The sequence below is a fragment of the Triticum urartu genome, chromosome 2A (assembly GCF_056163025.1).
Source record: "Triticum urartu cultivar PI428250 chromosome 2A, HENAU_Tu73, whole genome shotgun sequence".
Lineage (NCBI taxonomy): Eukaryota > Viridiplantae > Streptophyta > Magnoliopsida > Poales > Poaceae > Triticum > Triticum urartu.
In genome coordinates, this window is record NC_141874.1 from 221,521,308 (window position 1) to 221,534,061 (window position 12,754).

The following is a 12,754-nucleotide window of genomic DNA, read 5'->3' on the forward strand; positions in this document are numbered from 1 at the left end:
ATGTGAATGGTTAACAGAATGCACACGGTTTGAATTATACAAACATTTGAGATATTAAAGTGGTAGCTATTTTTTCAAAATGTCTTTGTTGGCTGTCATTATTCGAGTGCGCTTCTCTCAAAATGGACACGAAAAATACCACATCATGTCGGGTGCCATTCCATGATAGCATGCCAAGTTTCATGAATTTCAGACGAGTTTTGGATTTACTAGAATTTAAAAACCAGGCATCTCAATGTTTTGTCGGCAATCAACGGTGCCATGGTGTTTGAAATTCATTCCCATTTCTTGCATGGGACCTAAGCATGCACCCAAGGACACATATTTGATTTTTCAACCAATTTATATGCACTGGAGCATGTGCATGTAGTTCAAATTTGAATTATGCACATAAATGCATTGAAAACTCAGTTAATGCATAAAAATGTCCAAAAGAACCCCAAAAAATTACAAAAGTTGACACAACACTCTTGTTGTTCTATGTTGACATGAGAAATTTTTTGGAAGCAATAAGAGGCAGTGGATATCGTTTCGTCCCCAAAGGTGGGACGTTCCCTACCGAAACCATGATGCTTGTTGTGAGAAGCTCTGGTTTGTGAGAAGCATATACCCAAACCTGCCCCAAACCGGACAAAAAATTTACCATGGCATGTTGATGCCGCTCCATGAAAGCATGCCAAGTTTCATGAATTTCAGACGAGTTTTGGATTTACTAGAATTTAAAAACGAGGCATCTCAATGTTTAGCCGGCAATCAACGGTGCCCTGGTGTTTGAAATTCATTCCCATTTCTTGCATGGGACGTAAGCATGCACCCAAGGACACAAATTTGTTTTTCCAACCAATTTATATGCATTGGAGCATGTGCATGTAGTTCAAATTTGAATTATGCACATAAATGCATTGAAAACTCAGTTAATGCATAAAAATGTCCAAAAGAACCCCGAAAAATTACAAAAATTGACACAACACTCCTGTTGTTCTATGTTGACACGAGAAATTTTTTGGAAGCAATAAGAGGCAGTGGATATCGTTTCGTCCCCATAGGTGGGACGTTCCCTACTGAAACCATGATGCTTGTTGTGAGAAGCTCTGGTTTGTGAGAAGCATATACCCAAACCTGCCCCAAACCGGATAAATTTTTTACCACGGCATGTTGATGCCGCTCCATGAAAGCATGCCAAGTTTCATGAATTTCAGACGAGTTTTGGATTTACTAGAATTTAAAAACGAGGCATCTCAATGTTTTGTCTGCAATCAACAGTGCCCTGGTGTTTGAATTTGATTCCCATCTCTTGCATGGGACCTAGAAATTCACCCAAGGACACACATGTGTTTTTTCAACCAACCTTAGTGCATTGGAGCATGTGCTTGTAGTTCAAATTTGAATTATGCACATAAAATGCCTAGAAAACCCAGTTAATGCATAAAAAATGCCAAATGAACCCCGAAAAATTACAAGATTGAGCACAACACTCCTGTTGTTCTATGTTGACACTAGAAATTTTTGGAAGCAATAAGAGGCAATGGATATCGTTTCGTCCCCAAAGGTGGTACATTCCCTACCGACGCCATCATGCTTGTTGTAAGAAGCTCTGGTTTGTGCGAAGCTTATACCCGAACTTGCCCCAAATGGGACAAATTTTTCACCACGGATGTTGATTCCGCTCCATGATAGCATGCCAAGTTTCATGAATTTCATGCGAGTTTTGGATTTACTAGAATTTATAAACCAGGCATCTCAACGTTTTGCCGGCAATCAACAGTGCCCTGGTGTTTGAATTTCATTCCCATCTCTTGCACGGGACCTAGAAATTTACCCAAGGATACACATGTGATTTTTCAACCAACCTTAGTGCATTGGAGCATGTGCTTGTAGTTCAAATTTGAATTATGCACATAAAATGCCTAGTAAACCCAGTTAATGCATAAAAAAGGCCAAACGAACCCCCCAAAATTCCAAGATTGAACACAACACTCCTGTTGTTCTATGTTGACACTAGACATTTTTTGAAAGCAATAATAGGCAACGGATATCGTCCCGTCCCCAAAGGTGGTACGTTCCCAATCGAAACCATCATGCTTGTTGTGAGAAGCTCTGGTTTGTGAGAAGCTTATACCCGAACCTACCCCAAAAGGGACAAAATTTTCATCACGGCATGTTGATGCCGCTCCATGATAGCATGCCAAGTTTCATGAATTTCATACAAGTTTTGGATTTACTAGAATTTATAAACCAAGCATCTCAACATTTTGCCAGCAATCAACAGTGCCCTGGTGTTTGAATTTCATTCCCATCTCTTGCATGGGACCTAGAAATTCACCCAAGGACACACATGTGATTTTTCAACCAACTTTGATGCATTAAAGCATGTGCTTGTAGTTCAATTTTGAATTATGCACATAAAATGCCTAGAAAACCCAATTAATGTATAAAAAAGGCCAAACGAATCCTGAAAAATTCCAATATTGAACACAACACTCATGTTGTTCTATGTTGACACTAGAATTTTTTTGAAAGCAATAAGAGGCAATGGATATCGTCCCATCACCAAAGGTGGTATGTTCCCTATCGAAACCATCATATTTGTTGTGAGAAGCTCTGGTTTGTGAGAATCTTATACCCGAACTTGCCCCAAATGGGACAAAATTTTCACCACGACATGTTGATGCCGCTCCATGATAGCATGCCAAGTTTCATGAATTTCACTATTTTTGGATTTACTAGAATTTAAAAACCAGGCATCTCAACGTTTTTCCGGCAATTAACAATGCCATGGTGTTTGAATTTCATTCCCATCTCTTGCATGGGACCTAGAAATTCACCCAAGGACACACATGTGATTTTTCAACCAACTTTGGTGCATTGGAGCATGTGCTTGTAGTTCAAATTTGAATTATGCACATAAAATGTCTAGAAAACCCAGTTAATGTATAAAAAGGCCAAACGAACCCCAAAAAATTCATTCCCATTTCTTCCACGGGACCTAAGCATGCAATGAAGGACACATATATGATTTTTCAACCAATTTGTATGCACCGGAGCATGTGCATGTAGTTTAATTTTGAATTGTGCACCTAAAATGGCTAGAAAACCAGTTTAATGTATGAAATGTCCAAACGAACCCTAAATAATTCCAGTTCTTTTACGACACACATACAGTTGCATGTTCACTGCAAATAAAAGGTCTAGCAATTCAAACACCGTCCATTGCTGCTGTGACCCCATTTTGTAATTCAAATCAAGTAGTCCCACACAGTTTATTCTCACCAACCGTGTGAGATGTAGTACAAAATATCTTGGAGCACCATCAGTGTATAGTACGCATATGGCTTATGCGAGAAGGTGCGTCGGCTACAGTCCACAGCCGGCGTGTCAAGCATAGTAGCTCGCTCCCCCAAAACTACCACCTCTGTGTCCCTCGCAATCTCGAAAATATCTACCGCCTGGAAGGTTTTAATGTTTGATAGCACACGATTAGTATGTGGAGACCGTGTGCGATGTCTGTTACTCCCGCTCTGCTTCAGTCCCTTGATTCAAATTTTCAGTAGCCCCGGCATTTTACTCCCGCCTCTGCATCCCTCGCAATCTAAAAAATATCTGCTCTCCCTTGATCCAAATTTTCAGTAGCCCCACCTTGTTACTCCCGCCTAGTAAAATTGTCAGTTGCCGCAGTATTTCCTCAAACACAATCTCCGCTCACACAGACACACACAACCCTCGAAACCATTGGTAGGTCGCCGCCATCGCTGGTGCCTCCACCCTCAACCTATGCCTGTGTGCCGGGGAGCTCGAGTAGCCAATGGCCAAAAAGAGTTTTATCGTGGCCTTTTCGCCCGACGCTGGCGAGGTGGGCACCGAGGTGTCCCCGTCGTCCTCCGCGGGCCCGATCCGCCGTCGCCGATCCCCTGATCCGCCCGCCGCCGCGCCCCTATGCTGGTTCGAGGACGTCCCCGTCCTCCCCCGGACCCGTCAACCGACGAAACCCTATTTCGGGGTCTGGTAGCGGCGGTGGGGGACGTGGGTCGCCAAGATTACAGATCGAGAGACCCACATCCGCCGGTGGCTCGGTAGCTTCCACACGACCGAGTTCGCAGCCATGGAGTATGACCGCTGGCAGGTCCGCTACCACGGCACGGCAGCTAGGCTCAATTTCCCCTTCGGCACACGTATGGTCCACCTTGTTCTGCCAGAGCCAGGGGTGGTGAGCTTGGCTATGGCGCGGGAGGACCGCGAGGCGTGGGAGCGTCTCGAGGCCGAGGCAGCCAACGAGGCCTACATGCAAGAGCTCCGCCGGCAGCACCCGGAGCTCGTGGAGGTGGAGCGGGCGATCTTTGCCGGCGCGGAGAGCTGCGAGGTTATCGCGCTCTCCTTTGATGACGAGGTCAAAGGTGGCGAGGACGATGACGCGGAGGGCATCGAGGTTATCGCGCTCTCCTCTGATGACGAGGTCGAAGGCGGCGGCGACGACGGCGGGGAGGGCATCAAGGTGGGCCCCGAGGACGAGGAGATCAACATCGACGAGTGGAGGAGTGCCTTCCCCAACGACCCAGACGACGGTACTGGCCCGGACCCGACTTGCGGCACACCTTACATGACAAGGAAGGATTGGCTCGACCTCTACTTTGACCGAAAGTAGTTTAGCTTAGTTTAAATTTATGTTTTATGTTCGGTTATGCAAAATTATATATGTTTATGTTTGAATGCATGCTAGTTTTGGTTGAACCTGCTTTGAACTTGATCAAATTGAAGTTTACAACCTTAGGGCTCATTTGGTTTGGAGGAAATCAAAACGTAGGAATTAGAAGTAGTATAGGAATTTGATAGGATGGCACTTGCCATCCTATGGAATTGACTTGCCTCGTTCCTACGCGTAAAATGAGCTTTGAGTGGATGTGTAGTTTCCTACAAAAACACAGGAAATGAGTAGTATTCCTACGAAATTCCTGTACGCATTTCCTACAAACCGAATGCATATATAGGAAAATTTCCTCTGGAATCCTTGTTCCCATGTTTTTCCAACGAAAATCCTCCAAACCGAATGAGGCCTTAAGTTTAGGGGATCGACTAGAAAAGGCCAAAAATTGCTGGAGTATATATATATATGCACTAAGGGTTTTAGTCCTTTAACTTTTTAAGGATCACCTAGAGATGTCCTTATGACTTGTTTATTTCAGTTCTTCACAATGTGATGCTCTATATGTGCAACTATTTGCTGTGCAGTTCAATTTCATCAATAACAGTTTCAACAATACCACTATGAATTACGATATTTGGTTGCTGTTAAGGATATTGCAGTTAACATGCCCTTTCATTTTTCTATTGTTGTTTAGCAACATGCATTGTACTGAATGACTAAATATGCAATCCCAGGCTACATAGCAACAAGGAAGAGTGTTACCTTAATGTTCGGATGATGTCTAGATATACATGTAATAAAATCTTATATAATGGGATGGATGGAGTGTTGTACTACATCATTTTTCAATTGTTGTTTAGCTTCTAATATTAACTTGGTGCTTTTAGGTACATATATCATTGCCAAAGATCAACACTTCGACCCTTTCTGCGTATGGGGCAATGAGATATTCATGAACCAGCATCAAGTGAGGAAACTGATAAAGATTGTTACTAAAATGGGCCAAAAGATGTCAATAGGACTATTTCTTCACACTTTATGCAAGACAACATTGAACTGCAGGATGGTAAGTAAGAACCTGTAGCCTTCTTTTTACTGCCCGTAATGAGTTGTGTTAGATGACAATATCTGAATCTTTTTTCTTTTGCAGTGGATCCTGAAGCAGTTTACTCAAGATTACCTCTCAGACTACATGATTGGCGGCCCGCCATCACAAGGGGTTGCACTAGAGTCCTGCATGCCTTCTGCATCCAGGAGAGCACAATTGGGCCATTCCGCTTCACCTTGTTCAACAACTGGAATGTCTGTCGCCTCTTTCTTTACCACCTGTAATAGTACAAGTATAGAACCCTGGTACATCATTCTTTATTTGGTGCTTATGTAATTCTTAAACATATGTACCTGTGAAACGAATAATGCATTGGTTGTTTGAACCTGATGGATATGAATAAAGCTATAGCCTACTTTCAAGTTTAAATTAGGTACAATTTTAAATAGCAGCAATTAAATTAGGGCGAAATTATGTTGTGCAGGTCATTACGGCACACACGGTTGGTAAAACACAAACGTTTGCGATATATACCATAATCCGAGACAGTTCATAGAGAGGAAACATGTGCAAGCATGCACACAGTCGCCGTTCGCAAACCGTGTGTGATGTCAGACACTATCACATACGGTCTGGGAAAACTAAATGTGTGTGATTGTCTACCTATCATACACGGTTTATAATCATGATCTGTTTGTGATGTGCCAGGCATCGTAAATCTCCCGTGCCTGGAATCTACCTGGAAAGCTCCTGTTCCTATAATCTACCTGGTTTTAGGCAGAACCACAAAACTCCAACTGCGGTGGCAATGCGAGCACAAACGAATAGCAAGGATGAAGCGTTTGGGATATTCGAGATATCAGAAATGGTTATACAGGGACAACTGTATGCATCAAGGCTCCCTATCCCTGACGATTTCTGGGTCGTGTGGGAAGGCCCCCCCCTATCGCCCACACTCACTTGGAGATGGTTCCATATGTCGTCGCGGAAAGGGGTTAAAATCCATTTGTTTAGGACCGACGCGCACCAGTGATGAGTAACAAAAGATTCACAGAAAGAAGCTACTATCTCAGAGTCAAGTCCATATTTAGTGCTAAAATCATGAAAAGCATCAGTGTCCATAAAAGATTTAACACAATCAAACTTAAGGTTTATACCTGACTCCTTACCTTCGTCGAGTTCCAAATATTCAAAGTCGCATTTAATTCTTTCCAGTAAATCCCGTTTGAATTCAATATCCCTCTTCATATAAGAACCAATACAAGAAGTATCGAGCATGGATCGATCATTTTGAGAAAGCCAAGCATAAATTTTTTGAATAATATTTTCTTGAGAGCTCATGATTGGGTCATGAATATAACATTAAATTAAGCCTCCCTCAAGCTTGAGCGATACTTTCTCCTTCACGAGGCCAAAAATTATATATATAATTCTGATCACGACGAACAAGATGCATAGGATAAAACTTCTGATGAAATTCCAATTTCAATCGGTTGTAGTTCCATGATCCAATATCATCACATAGCCTATACCATGTCAATGCCTTTCCCTTCAAAGATAAGGGGAAGACCTTCTTCTTGAAAAAATCCTCAGGCATACCTGCAAGCTTAAATAATCCACAAACTTCATCCACGTAGATTAGGTGCATATCGGGATGTAATGTTCCATCTCCTACATAAGGATTAGCTAGCAGTTTCTCTATCATACCCGAAGAAATTTCATAATAAATATTTTCAGTAGGTGAAGTAGGTTGAGGAGCAACTCTTTGCTCTTATGGTCGAGGTGAAGATACCCCAAACAAGCCCCTCAAAGGATTATTTTCCATAGTAACAAGTGACAGTAAATTTCAGCACACTATATAAATGTTTCCTTACCCAATTCCACTTACCAAAGGCGCTTCACTCCCCGGCAATGATGCTAGAAAAGAGTCTTGATGACCCACAAGTATAGGGGATCTATCATAGTACTTTTGATAAGTAAGAGTGTCAAACCCAACGAGGAGCAGACGGAAATTACAAGTGGTTTTCAGCAAGGTATTCTCTGCAAGCACTGAAATTATCGGTAACAGATAGTTTTGTGATAAGATAAATCATAACGGGTAGCAAGCAATAAAAGAAAAAAGGTGCAACAAGGTGGCCCAATCCTTTTTGTAGCAAAGGACAAGCCTGGACGAACTCTTATATAATGCAAAGCGCTCCCGAGGACACATGGGAATTGTTGTCAAGTTAGTTTTCATCATGCTCATATGATTCGCGTTCGTTACTTTGATAATTTGATATGTGGGTGGACCTGTGCTTGGATGCTGCCCTTCCTTGGACAAGCCTCCCACTTATGATTAACCCCTCCCGCAAGCATCCGCAACTACGAAAGAAGAATTAAGGTAAACCTAACCATAGCATGAAACATATGGATCCAAATCAGCCCCTTACGAAGCAACACATAAACTATGGTTAAACCTTCTGTCACTCTAGCAACCCATCATCTACTTATTACTTCCCAATGCCTTCCACTAGGCGCAAATAATGCTAAAGTGTTATGTAGTCGATGTTCACATAACAACACTAGAGGAGAGACAACATACATCTCATCAAAATATCGAACGAATACAAAATTCACATGATTACTTATAACAAGACTTCTCCCATGTCCTTAGGAACAAACGTAACTACTCACAAAACGTATTCATGATCAAGATCAGAGGAGTATTAATTATCATTAAGGATCTGAAAATATAATCTTCCACCGAATAAACCAACTAGCATCAACTACAAGGAGTAATCAACACTACTAGCAACCCACAGGTACCAATCTGAGGTTTTGAGACCGAGATCGAATACAAGATATGAACTAGGGTTTGAGAGGAGATGGTGCTGATGAAGAGGTTGGTGGAGATTGACCCCCTCTCGATGAGAGCATCGTTGGTGATGGTGGTGGCTTCGATTTCCCCCTCCAGGAGGGATCTTTCCCCGGCCGAACAGCTCTGCCGGAGCCCTAGATTGGTTCTGCCCAAGTTCTGCCTCGAGAAGGCGACACTTCATCCCGAAAGCTTTCTTCTGTTTTTTTATAGGTCAAAACACACCATATAGCAGAAGATGGGCATCGGGGGCTTGCCAGGGGGCCCACAAGGATGGGGGGCGCGCCCTCCAACCTTGTGGCTGGCTGGTGGCCCCCTCTGGTTCTTTCTTCACCCAATATTTTTTATATATTCCAAAACATGCTCCGTGAAGTTTCAGGACTTTTGGAGTTGGGCAGAATAGGTTTCTAATATTTGCTCCTTTTCTAGTCTAGAATCCCAGTTGCCGGCATTCTCCCTCTTCATGTAAACCTTATAAAATAAGAAAGAAAAGGCATAAGTATTGTGATATGATGTGTAATAACAACCCATAATGCAACAAATATCAATATAAAAGCATGATGCAAAATGGACGTATCAACCCCCCCAAGCTTAGACCTCGCTTGTCCTCAAGTGAAAGCCGATATCGAAAAATATGGCCACATGTTTAGAGATGGAGGTGTCAATAAAATAAAATACGGACATGAGGGCATCATGATCATCTTTAGAACAACAACATATAATGTCATATAATTTCTCATGCTAAAGTAACAATTCATTCACAAGATAAAGTATGAATCAGAAACTTCATTGAAAACTAACAAACTATGATCTTAGTCATTGAACCAATTGCAATTTATCATAACATCGGAAAAAGTCAATATAAGAGCTTTTTAGCAAGTCCACATATTCAACTATCATTTAATCTTTCACAATTGCTGACACTCACGTGGCACCTATAACCTAATTCTGCCTCTATAAATTCTCAAATATTCCCATGACATTAGAAAGCCACCTGAAATACTTTTTCCGCTGCCACAAGTTTCTGTCCCACGAGATCCCATCTGGAGGCCTTCTTCGGTACTTTGCCGAAGGGGGAATCAATCACAGAGGGGCTCTATATCAACCTTGCTTCCTTCTGATGACGTGTGAGTAGTTTAGCACAGACCTATGGGTCCATAGCTAGTAGCTAGATGGCTTCTTTCTCTTTGGTCTTCACTACAATGTTCTTCTCGATGTTCTTGGAGATCTATTCGATGTAATGACTTCTTACGGTGTGTTTGATGGGATCCGATGAATTGTGAGTTTATCATCAAATTAACCATGAATATTATTTGAGTTTTCTCTGAACTCTTTTATGCATGACTGTTATAGCTTTGTATTTCTCTCCGATCTATTGATTCTTCTTGCAATGGGAGAGGTGCTTTGTGATGGGTTCGATCTTGCAGTGCTCAATCCCAGTGACAGAAAGGGACACGACACCTATTTGTATTGTTGCCATTAAGGATAAAAAGATGGGATTTATTCATGCGTGGATTACTTTGTCTACATCATGTCATCTTGCTTAAGGCATTACTCTATTATTTATGAACTTAATATTCTAGATGCATGCTGGATAGCGGTCGATGTGTGGAGTAATAATAGTAGATGCAGAATCGTTTTGGTCTACTTGTCTCGGATATGATGCCTATATACATGACCATTGCCTTGGATATCGTCATGATTATTCACTTTTCTATCAATTTCCCAACAGTAGTTTGTTTACCCACCGTATGCTATTTTCAAGAGAGAAGCCTCTAGTGAAAACTATGGCCCCCGAGTCTGCTTTTTATCATATCACTACAAAAAAATACACTTCCGTGATGATACGTGTTTGTCACGGTAGGTCACGTTTTTTGTCATGCATGTACATCCATGACGATTTTATGATAGAATCAAGATAGTCATACCTGTGCTGTCATAGAAGTGTTCCATGACATTACCAAAATTATCATCACAGAAGTGTCCACTTCCATGACGATAAATGGCGCGTCATGGAAGTGCTTTCATCAAGGGTAATCGACACATGGCATCCACCGTAATGGGTCGCCGTTAAGCTATCGGGTCTGGTTTTGGATCCGATAACCCATTAACAGCGTGAACCAATGGGGATTTTCCATGTGTAAAATTCTCATTGGCCAGAGGAAACACGTGTTGGCTCACCATTGGGACAGATGTCATCCACTCATTGGACAGGAGGCGCCTATGATACATGGACACGTGGCATGACCCATTCCGGTTAAAATGCCGACCCATTTGACTTGGTCAAAAGGTAGCGGGCCGGCCACGGAAAGCCTGTTAACGGCCTGTTCGTATATTGCCCATTTACGACCCGCTAACTCACGACCCATTACGACCTATCGGAATTAAGCCCAGTAGCTTCATCTGGGCCGTCCAATATGATTCTAGCCTGTTGTAACTTCTGGCCCATGTATGGCCCATGACGTCTTTCGGCCCATATGAGGCCCTTTGTAACTCTTGTCCCATTAACGACCCGTGGTGAAACTGGCCCATAATGAATAGTGTACCGCTTTATACCCATTAACGGCTCATTATTCCATTGGGCCGTTTCCAACCCATGTTATCTTTCGGGCTTCTCAGCGCCCATTTATTCTTGGCTCATTTCCAGCATTCGGTTACTTACGATCCGTTACTGGTTGCAATCGGCCCGTTAATCCATTGGGCCGTTTTCATAGCATCATCAAATATGGCCGATTAATGACGACCCGTTATGCCCATGAACGGACAATTCCAACTCTAGCCCATTTACAGCCCATAATGCGGTCTATTATTGGCCCATGTTTGGCCAATCGATCATACGGCCCATAGAAGGCCCATTGATGCTACGACACATAGAAGGCCCATTGTTTCTATGGCCCATAGAAGGCCCATTGTTTCTACGACCTGTAGAAGGCCCATTGTTTCTATGGCCCGTAGGAGGACCATGGTAACTACAGTAAATATGTAGCCCATGGTTATTGTGGCCTAGTTTTAGAAAATAGGTTATTGCGGCCTCTAGCAAACCACGAAAAAAGAACTGCACTGACTACAAGCAAACAAATAAACAAGACAACAATGAAATAAATAAGCAAGCAACTTACACTAGGCTATCACGACTATTACACATATTACATCCACTGGGCATCAAAGTTTGGTACCCGTGCAAAGATAGGGAACAAAGCAGCATATCATATACACCGGTTGTCAAAGTTGGCGACCAGTGCGAATAAATGCCCAGCAAAACAAGTCCAGAACTGAAACCACTTCAGAAGAGCTCAAGAAACAATATCCTGGGTACCCATAATGCTGGCAAGATTGTTAGCAAGCTTATTAATTTTCTCTTATTTGGCGCTTAAATCCTCCAGCGATTGCTGTTGCACCAGAAAGTATGCATCTGAATTCTGCAGGGACTTCCTCAGTCCTTCAACTTCCTGTCGCAACACATCTGATTGATGTCTTTCAACTTGAAGTTGAGACTCAACAAGATGAATTGATTCAGGCAGCGAGTTCAAAGAGCTTGTGCTAGCAGTAGTGGCCAGTAACTCGAACACTACATCAGGATAGGACTTTTGGGTTGTCTCACTGTCATCAAGATAGTTTTTATCAGCTTTCTTGGAGACCAATAGGGATGTCTCACTATCTTGAACCTCATCTACATTACTTCATTTACCATTGCATAGCGGGGGTACTCTTCTCCAATATTTTGTCCGCATTCTAAAAGAGAAACAAGCAGACACATCACAGGTTTACCATGTTGTATACGAAACTCATTTTGGTAAATCAGTTCAGTAGTAAAGTGGACATGATAACAACATGAAACAAACATATATCTATGTACCATGGCCACTGTATGGTCTATATCATTCTAGATTTTGTTGCCAAATCAAGATAGAGACACAGTTTAAATAATATTTGTTCAAGACAAAGAAGAATAGACAGAATATAAGTGTGGGAAACTACAGAGCAATAACAACACTTGTAATGTGCATGACATGAGAACATACCTGTTTATTCAATTGAAACTGAAATCAACATAGAGCAAGTTACAACAGCAAACCAGTTAAAGAAACATGTTTAAAACATACCTGTTGCGCCATTGGAGTTTCAATCCCATCCTTCAAATTTGAAAATAGTTGGTATGAGTAAATACAGTGATGCAAGAGAAAAGGAGTATGAACCATAGCTACAGAACCTG